This window comes from Triticum dicoccoides, chromosome 7B, assembly GCF_002162155.2.
Source record: "Triticum dicoccoides isolate Atlit2015 ecotype Zavitan chromosome 7B, WEW_v2.0, whole genome shotgun sequence".
Lineage (NCBI taxonomy): Eukaryota > Viridiplantae > Streptophyta > Magnoliopsida > Poales > Poaceae > Triticum > Triticum dicoccoides.
Genome location: NC_041393.1, coordinates 665,943,300 through 665,953,308, shown reverse-complemented (window position 1 = coordinate 665,953,308; position 10,009 = coordinate 665,943,300).

Here is a 10,009-nt window from a genome sequence, read left to right as displayed (position 1 = left end):
ATTTCTGGCGCCATTGCCGGGGAGGTCTTCGCTCAAGTCAAGACATACCAAGTACCCATCACAAAATCATCTCCCTCGCATTTACATTATTTGCCATTTGCCTCTCGTTTTTATCCCCCCCCCCACTTCACCCTTGCAGCTTTATTCGCCCTCTCTTTCCCAATCTTCTCCTCTCTCTTTCGTTTGCCTTTTTGTTTGCTTGTGTGTTGGATTACTTGTCGCCATGGCGCAAGATAATACCAAATTGTGTGATTTCTCCAATACCAATAATAATTATTTTCTTAGTACTCTGATTGCTCCTCTTAATGATGTTGAGTCTTGTGAAATCAGTACTGCTTTGCTGAATCTTGTTATGAAAGATCAATTCGCCGGCCTTCCTAGTGAAGATGTCGCTACCCATCTAAACAACTTTGTTGATTTGTGTGATATGCAAAAGAATAAAGATACAGATAATGATATTGTTAAATTGAAGTTATTTGCGTTTTCACTTAGAGATCATGCTAAAGTTTGGTTTTCGTCTTTGCCTAAAAATAGTATGTATTCAACAAGTGCAAAGATGCTTTTATCTCTAAATATTTTTCTCCCGCTAAGATCATCACTCTTAGGAATGATAATATGAATTTTAAACAACTTGATCATGAGCATGTTGCCTAATCTGGGGAAAGAATGAAATTGATGATTCGCAATTGCCCTACTCATGGTTTGAATTTATGGATGATCATGCAAAAAATTTATGTCGGATTGAACTTTGCTTCTAGAAATCTTTTAGATTCGGCCGCGGGAGGCACGTTTATGGAAATTACCTTAGGAGATGCTACAAAACTTCTTGATAATATTATGGCTAATTATTCTCAATGGCACACGAAAGATCTACTAGTAAAAAAGTGCATGCTATAGAAGAAATTAATGTTTTGAGTGGAAAGATGGATGAACTTATGAAGTTGTTTGCTACTAAGAGTGATCCTCTTGATCCTAATGATATGCCTCTGTCTACTTTGATTGAGAATAATAATGAATCTATGGATGTGAATTTTGTTGGTAGGAATAGTTTTGGAAATAATGCTTATAGAGGAAACTTTAATCCTAGACCATTCCCTAGTAATTCCTCTAATAATTATGGAAATTCCTACAATAATTCTTATGGTAATTTTAATAATATGCCCTCTGATTTTGAGAATAGTGTGAAAGAATTTATGATCTCTCAAAAGAATTTTAATGCCTTGCTTGAAAAAAATTTGCTCAAGGTTGATGATTTGGCTAGGAACGTTGATAGACTTTCGCTTGATGTTGATTCTCTTAAACTTAGATCTACTCCTCCTAAGCATGATATCAATGAGTCTCTCAAAGCAATGAGAATTTCCATTGATGAGTGCAAAGAAAGAACTGCTAGATTGCGTGCTAAGAAAGATTGCTTTGTAAAGGCGTGTTCTTCTAGTTTCCATGAAAATAATGATAAAGATATTAAAGCTATTGATGTGTCCCCTATTAGATCTTTGTTTTGCAATATGAATCTTAATAATGATGGGACAGGAGATGAGTCAACTTTAGTTAAAAGGCGTCCCAATAATTCGGAGTTTTTAGATCTTGATGCTAAATTTGGTAAAAGTGGGATTGGAGAGGTCAAGACTTTAAATAGCATTGAACCCACTATCTTGGATTTCAAGGAATTTGATTATGATAATTGTTCTTTAGAAGGTTGTATTTCCTTGTTGCAATCCATTGTGAATTCTCCGCATGCTTATAGTCAAAATAAAGCTTTTACCAAACATATTGTTGATGCCTTGATGCAATCTTTTGATGAAAATCTTAATTTGGAAGTTTCTATACCTAGAAAACTTAATGATGAGTGGGAACCTATTATAAAGATTAAAATTAAAGATCATGAGTGTTATGCTTTGCGTGATTTGGGTGCTAGTGTTTCCACGATCCCGAAAACTTTATGTGATATTCTAGGTTTCCATGATCTTGATGATTGCTCTTTAAATTTGCACCTTGCGTATTCCACCATTAAAAAGCAAATGGGAAGGATCAATGATATTCTCATTGTTGCAAATAGAAATTTGGTGCTCGTAGATTTTATCGTTCTTGATATAGATTGCAATCTTTCTTGCCCTATTATTCTTGGTAGACCTTTCTTAGAATGATTGGCGCGATTATTGATATGAAGGAAGGGAATATTAGATTTCAATTTCCATTAAGGAAAGGCATGGAGAACTTTCCAAGAAAGAAAGTCAAATTACCTTATGAATCTATCATGCGAGCTACTTATGAATTGAGTGCCAAAGATGGCACTACTTAGATCTATCCTCGCTTTTATGTCTAGCTAGGGGCGTTAAACGATAGCGCTAGTTGGGAGGCAACCCAATTTTATTTATGTTTTTTCTTTTGTTTCTGTTTAGTAATAAATTTTGCATCTACCTTCTGTTTAGATGTGTTTTTATGTTTTAATTAGTGTTTGTGCCAAGTAGAACCTATAGGATAACCTATGGTGATAGTTAATTTGATTCTGCTGAAAAACAGAAACTTTGCACGCACAAAATTAGTTTTGTTAAATCACAGAAACGTGATTTTGTGTTGATACTTTTTGCTATAGATCAATAGAAAAATTGTCCAAGACTTACTATTTTGGTAGGATTTTTAGAGTTCCAGAAGTATTCGTGGGTTACAGATTTCTACAGACTGTTCTGTTTTTGACAAATTCTGTTTTTGTGTGTTGTTTGCTTATTTTGATGCATCTATGGTTAGTATTAAGTGGTATGAACCATAGAGAACTTGAAATATAGTAGGTTTAACACCAATATAAATAAATAATGAGTTCATTACAGTACGTTATGTGGTGGTTTTGCTTTCTTTCACTAACGGAGCTTATGAGATTTCCTGTTGAGTTTTGTGTTGTGAAGTTTTCAAGTTTTGGGTAAAGATTTGATGGACTATGGAATAAGGAGTGGTAAGAGCCTAAGCTTCGGGATGCCCATGGCACCCCAAGATATTCAAGAATAGCCAAAATCCTAAGCTTGGGGATGCCCTCGGAAGGCATCCCCTCTTTCGTCTTTGTTTATCGGTAACTTTACTTGGAGCTATATTTTTATTCGCCACATGATATGTGTTTTTCTTAGAGTGTCTTGTATGATATTAGTATTTTATTTTTAGTTTTCCACAATCATCCTTGCTGTACACACCTTTTGGGAGAAAGCCCACTTGATTGGAATTTATTAGAATACTCTATGTGCTTCACTTATATCTTTTGAGCTAGATAGTTTTTGCTCTAGTGCTTCACTTATATCTTTTAGAGCATGGCGGTGGCTTAATTTTGTAGAAATTGCTAGTCTCTCATGCTTAACTTATATTATTTTGAGAGTCTCTTAGAACAGCATGTTATTTACTATGGTTATAAAATTGGTCCTAGAATGGTGGGCATCCAAGTTGGATATAATAAAATTTATCATAGGAAGTGAATTGGATGCTATGATCAATTTGATACTTGATAATTGTTTTGATATATGGAGGAAGTGATATTAAAGTCATGCTAGTTGGGTGATTATGAATTTAAAGAATGCTTGTGTTGAAGTTAGCAAGTCCCGTAGCATGCACATATGGTTAAAGTTGTGTAACAAATTTGAAACATGAGGTGTTCTTAGATTGTGCATCCTTATGAGTGGCGGTCGGGGACGAGCGATGGTCTTTTCCTACCAATCTATCCCTCTAGGAGCATGCGCGTAGTGCTTGGTTTTTGATGACTTCTAGATTTTTGCAATAAGTATATGAGTTATTTTGACTAATGTTGAGTCCATGGATTATACGCACTTTTACTTTCCATCATTGCTAGCCTCTTCGGTACCGTGCATTGCCCTTTCTCACCTTGAGAGTTGATGCAAACTTCGCCGGTGCATCCAAACCCCGTGATATGATACGCTCTATCACACATAAACCTTCTTATATCTTCCTCAAAACAGTCACCATACCTACCTATTATGGCATTTCCATAGCCATTCCGAGATATATTACCATGCAACTTTCCACCGTTCCATTTATCATCATGACATGCATTACTATTTGTCATATTGCCATTGCATGATCATGTAGTTGACATCGTATTTATGGCAAGGCCACTTTGCATAATTTTCCATACATGTCACTCTTGATTCATTGCCCATCCCGGTACACTGCCAGAGGCATTCATATAGAGTCATATCTTGTTCTAGTTTTGAGTTGTAATTAATGAGTTGTAAATCCATAAATGTGTGATGACCATCATTATTAGATCATTGTCCCCAAAAAGAAAAAAAAGAAAGGCCAACAAGAAACAAAAAAGAAAGGCCAAAAAAAGGGGAAAAGGCCAAAAGAAAAAAAAGAAAGGCCCAAAAAAGAAAAGGAAAAAAAGAAAATAAATAAAAAGGGGGCAATGTTACTATCTCTTTTTCCACACTTGTGCTTCAAAGTAGCACCATGTTCTTCATATAGAGAGTCTCATATGTTGTCACTTTCATATACTAGTGGAAATTTTTCATTATAGAACTTGGCTTGTATATTCCTACGATGGGCTTCCTCAAAATGCCCTAGGTCTTCGTGAGCAAGCAAGTTGGATACACACCCACTTAGTTTTCTTTTGTTGAGCTTTCATACATTTATAGCTCTAGTGCATCCGTTGCATGGCAATCCCTACTCCTCATGTTGACATCAATTGATAGGCATCTCCATAGCCCGTTGATTATCCTCGTCAATGTGAGACTTTCTCTTTTTTGTCTTCTCCACACAATCCCCATCATCATATTTTATTCCACCCATAGTGCTATATCCATGGCTCACGCTCATGTATTGCGTGAAAGTTGAAAAAGTTTGAGGTTATTTAAGTACGAAACAATTGCTTGGCTTCTCATCGGGGGTGTAGAATTTGGGAGCATTTTTGTGTGACGAAAATGAAGCATAGCCTAACTATATGATTTTTGTAGGGATGAACTTTCTTTAGCCATGTTATTTTGACAAGACATGATTGCTTTGATTAGTATGCTTGAAGTATTACTATTTCTTATGTCAATATGAACTTTTATTTTGAATCATTTGGATCTGAACATTCATGCCACAATAAAGAAAATTACATTGAGAATTATGCTAGGTAGCATTCCACATCAAAAATTCTGTTTTTATCATTTACCTACTCAAGGACGAGCAGGAATTAAGTTTGGGGATGCTTGATACGTCTCCAACGTATCTATAATTTTTTATTGTTCCATGCTATTATGTTACCCATTTTGGATGTTTATGGGCTTTACTTTACACATTTATATCATTTTTGGGACTAACCTACTAACCGGAGGCCCAATCCGTATTGTTGTTTTTTTGCCTATTTCAGTGTTTTGAAGAAAAGGAATATCAGACGGAGTCCAAACGAAATGAAACCTTCGGAAGCGTGATTTTTGGAATGAACGTGATCCAGAGGACATGGAGTGCAAGTCAAGAAGCAGCCGAGGCAGCCACGAGGGTGAAGGGCGTGCCCCCCTATCTCGTGCGCCCCTCGGGCGGCCACCAACCTACTTCTTCCTCCTATATATACCCACGTACCCCGAAAACATCCAGGGAGCCAACAAAAAACTATTTCCACCGCCGTAACCTTCTGTATCCGCGAGATCCCATCTTGGAGCCTTCGTCGGCGCTCCCCCGGAGAGGGAATCGACCACGGAGGGCTTCTACATCAACACCATAGCTCCTCTGATGAGTTGTGAGTAGTTTACCACAGACCTTCGGATCCATAGTTATTAGCTAGATGGCTTCTTCTCTCTTTTTGGATCTCAATACCATGTTCTCCTCGATCTTCTTGGAGATCTATTCGATGTAACTCTTTTTGCGGTGTGTTTGTCGAGATCCGATGAATTGTGGGTTTATGATCAAGTTTATCTATGAGAAATATTTGAATCTCCTCTGAATTCTTTTATGTATGATTGAGTTATCTTTGCAAGTCTCTTTGAATTATCAGTTTGGTTTGGCCTACTAGATTGATCTTTCTTGCAATGGGAGAAGTGCTTAGCTTTGGGTTCAATCTTGCGGTGTCCTTTCCCAGTGACAGCAGGGGCAACAAGGCACGTATTGTATTATTGCCATCAAGGATAAAAAGATGGGTTTTATATCATATTGCACGAGTTTATCCCTCTACACCATGTCATCTTTCTTAATGTGTTACTCTGTTCTTATGAACTTAATACTCTAGATGCATGCTAGATAGCGGTCGATGTGTGGAGTAATAGTAGTAGATGCAGGCAGGAGTCGGTCTTCTTGTCGCGGACGTGCTGCCTAGATAATCTCATAATTATTCGCTTTTCTATCAATTGCTCGACAGTAATTTGTTCACCCACCGTAATACTTATGCTATCTTGAGAGAAGCCACTAGTGAAACCAATGGCCCCGGGGTCTATCTTTTATCATATAAGCTTTCAATCTACTTTTATTTGCATCTTTACTTTTCCAATATATATTATAAAATACCGAAAATATATTTATCTTATCATACTATCTCTATCAGATATCACTTTCGCAAGTGGCCATGAAGGGATTGACAACCCCTTTATGGCGTTGGTTGCGAGTTCTTTGTTTGTTTGTGTAGGTGCATGGGACTTTTGAGGAGCCTCCTACTGGATTGATACCTTGGTTCTCAAAAACTGAGGGAAATACTTACGCTACTATTGCTGCATCACCCTTTCCTCTTCAAGGAAAACCAACACAAGCTCAAGATGTAGCATCCTGACGTGAGTTCCTCGATCGATCACGTTGGTGATTGAGAGGCCTGCATGCACAGACACGATGGATGAGTGAAGGAAGAAGATTGAGGAAAGGTAATTCTTGTGATGATTGATAGCGATGCTGCCCCAGGGTAGCAGGCAGCACAAAGTCATTTTTACCGGAGCCGGGATCTACCGGTGGCCTTTCCACCAATGATGTACGGACATGTGTAAAGTTTTGGGACCATGTGCATGTATATATGAAAGTATTTGGTGAAGATCGCCTCTTGTATATCTAATTTTAGTCAAATCAATGTCAGGATAGTGTAGTACTTTTTACAGAGGTGGTACGCATGCGTGCATGCAGTATCTCTCTCCAACATATCCATGCATTTTCTCTTTGTTTAAAATTTTAGATGACCTATATCTTCAATGGTAATGATCTATCACTAAAATTTTTTATATATTCAAATTCCTGAACACGTGATCTTTAGAACAAGACCAATCTTGAATATATTTGAACTAGTTTAATTTTTGCTATTTCAATCATATCAAAATTTCAATTTCACTCATTTCAAATTTACTTATTCAAAATAATTGAAATCGGTATTGAAATAATTGAAACCTTTTTCTGAAGAAAAACAACCATGCATATGAAACATATTTCAACGTGAACTTGTTATTTCAGAGATGCGACACTAGTGAAATATTTTTTTTTGAAATGAGTGAAATCAGGTTTCTGAAGTAAGTGAAATACTTTTTTTAATTCAGTTAAACAAATGTTTTGAAATAAGTGAAATTCTATTTTTATAAATGAGCAAAATCTGTTTTATGAAGCAAGTGAAATTGTTTTTTGAATTGATAACCTTTTGAATTGTGTGAAATAGGTTTTCTGAAAAAAATGAAATCAATTCTTTGCATCAACTTAGTGAAATATGTTTTCACAACTAAGTAATATTACTTTCTTCATATGAGCGAAATACGTTTCTTCATATGAGTAAAATTGGTTTTTCTAACATAAAGAAATGAGTCTTTTTAATGAGCGAAATCCTTTTTTATGAAGCGAGTGAAATTGTTTTTTCAATTGACAACCTTTTGAATTGTGTGAAATAGGTTTTTTGAAATAATTGAAAATTAGTGCATCGAGTATCAAATGAGCGAAATTAGCTTTTGGAAATTATTAAAACATGTTTTTCTTTCAATTGAAACGAGTTCAAACGACTGAAATCAGTTATATCAAATGAGTGAAATCGGTTGTTTGATGAAATGAGTGGAATCAATTTTTAAAATATGTGAAATAAATTTTGAATGCGCCTCAATCCATCTTTTGAAAATGTGTGAAATTAATTTTGAATGAGCCTAAATCCATCTTTTGAAAATGAGTGAAATAAATTTTGAATGAGCCTAAATCCATCTTTTAAAATGTGTGACATAAAACCATTTCACAGCGAAACAATTTTGTGTTTTATGAAAGTCATTTCAAAGATAACTGAAATATAGAAAATTAAAAGTAGTTTCAATATATCGAAGATTGATCTTGTTTTGAAGATCTTGTCATCACGATTCCAAATATATAAAAAGTTTCAAAAATGGACATTTCGTTTAACAGATATTAATCATTCAAAATATGAGGATGAAATTAAATACATGTCAATTGTATGGAGAGAGAGGACGCATGCAGCCGTGTATGTGATGAGAGAATGCACCTATGCACTGTTCTCTGCACCCCTACCCCTCTGCTATGTAAAAGCTGACATTGTTTGACACAAGTACTAGTATAGCACTGTTTAATCTGCTGTATTTGTATATGAAAAGAAAGTGTATAAAATCTGCATGAATCTTAACGAAAGTGGCGAACGGTGGATTGCACATCGGTACATCCCAACACCGGTAAAGAAAACTGATACGCAAGACATTGCAAATTTTTTTGGAGTGGGTGTTTGGAATATACAAAGAATTTGGAGGAAAGCAATGTTGCAAATTCAACAAGGTCAAGAAGTAGATGTTGCCGATCAGAGAAAAGGAAATAGTGGAAGAAAGACTAAGGACATTAACCTAGAAAAAATCCTAACAATCCCATTAAACAGGAGGTCTACTATTAGATCACTAGCCTGGCAACTTGGATGTAGCCCTACCACACTTCATAGAAAATTCATGCTGAATTTGATTAGGAGGCATACAAACTGTGTGAAGCCGGCTTTAAAGGAAAAAAAATAAGATGGATAGGATGAAATTTTGTTTGTCGATGCTTGATGAGGCAACAACAGCAACTGCGAGGCCTAAGTTCAAGACTATGCATAATGTTGTCCATATTGACGAGAAGTGGTTTAACATGACAAAGAAGAATAGAACATATTATCTGCTGGATGGGGAGGAAGAGCCTACGAGGCCTATACACGGCAACTGTATTGGCAAGGTGATGTTCTTAACGGTCGTTGCTAGGCCAAGGTGGGACAGTGAAGGAAACGTGACCTTCTCTGGGAAAATCGGTATCTGGCCATTCGTGAAAGAAGTTCCTGCTCAGAGGAGAAGCGACAACAGGCCCAAAGGTACAATAGAGACAAAGTCAATAAAGGTCGACAGAAAAGTGATGAGGGAGTTCCTGATAGAGAAGGTGTTGCCAGCGATACAAGCGGTTTGGCCGGAAAGTGATGCTGGACAGACCATCTACATTCAGCAGGATAATGCTAAGCCCCATATCTTGCCAGATGACCAGGAATTTCTAGCAGCTGTCGCAAAAACTGGACTTGACATTAGATTAGTACAACAGCCTGCCAACAGTCCTGATTTGAATGTTCTTGACCTTGGGTTTTTCAACTCGCTGCAATCCCTGACAGATTGTTTGAGTCCTAAAACACTACAAGACCTTATTGCAGGTGTTTTGGAGGAATTTGAAGGCTATGAGGTTTACAAGCTCAACAGAATTTTCCTAACTCTACAAATGTGCATGGTTGAGATCATGAACCATGCAGGGGGAAATGGGTATAAAATACCACATGTTAACAAGGAAAGGCTTGAGGGTCATGGGCAGCTACCTCCAAGAGTAACATGCCCTAAAGAGGTTTACGCAAATGCTTTATACAACTTAGAGCTAATGGAGAGGGTTCAGTGATGATGCTTGTGATGCTTGTGATGAGGCTGTGATGCTAGTGATGATGCTTGTGATGCTTGCGATGAGGCTGTGATGCTAGTGATGATGCTTGCGATGAGGCTGTGATGCTAGTGATGATGCTTGTGATGCTTGCGATGAGGTTGTGATGCTAGTGATGATGCTTGCGATGAGGCTGTGATGCTAGTGA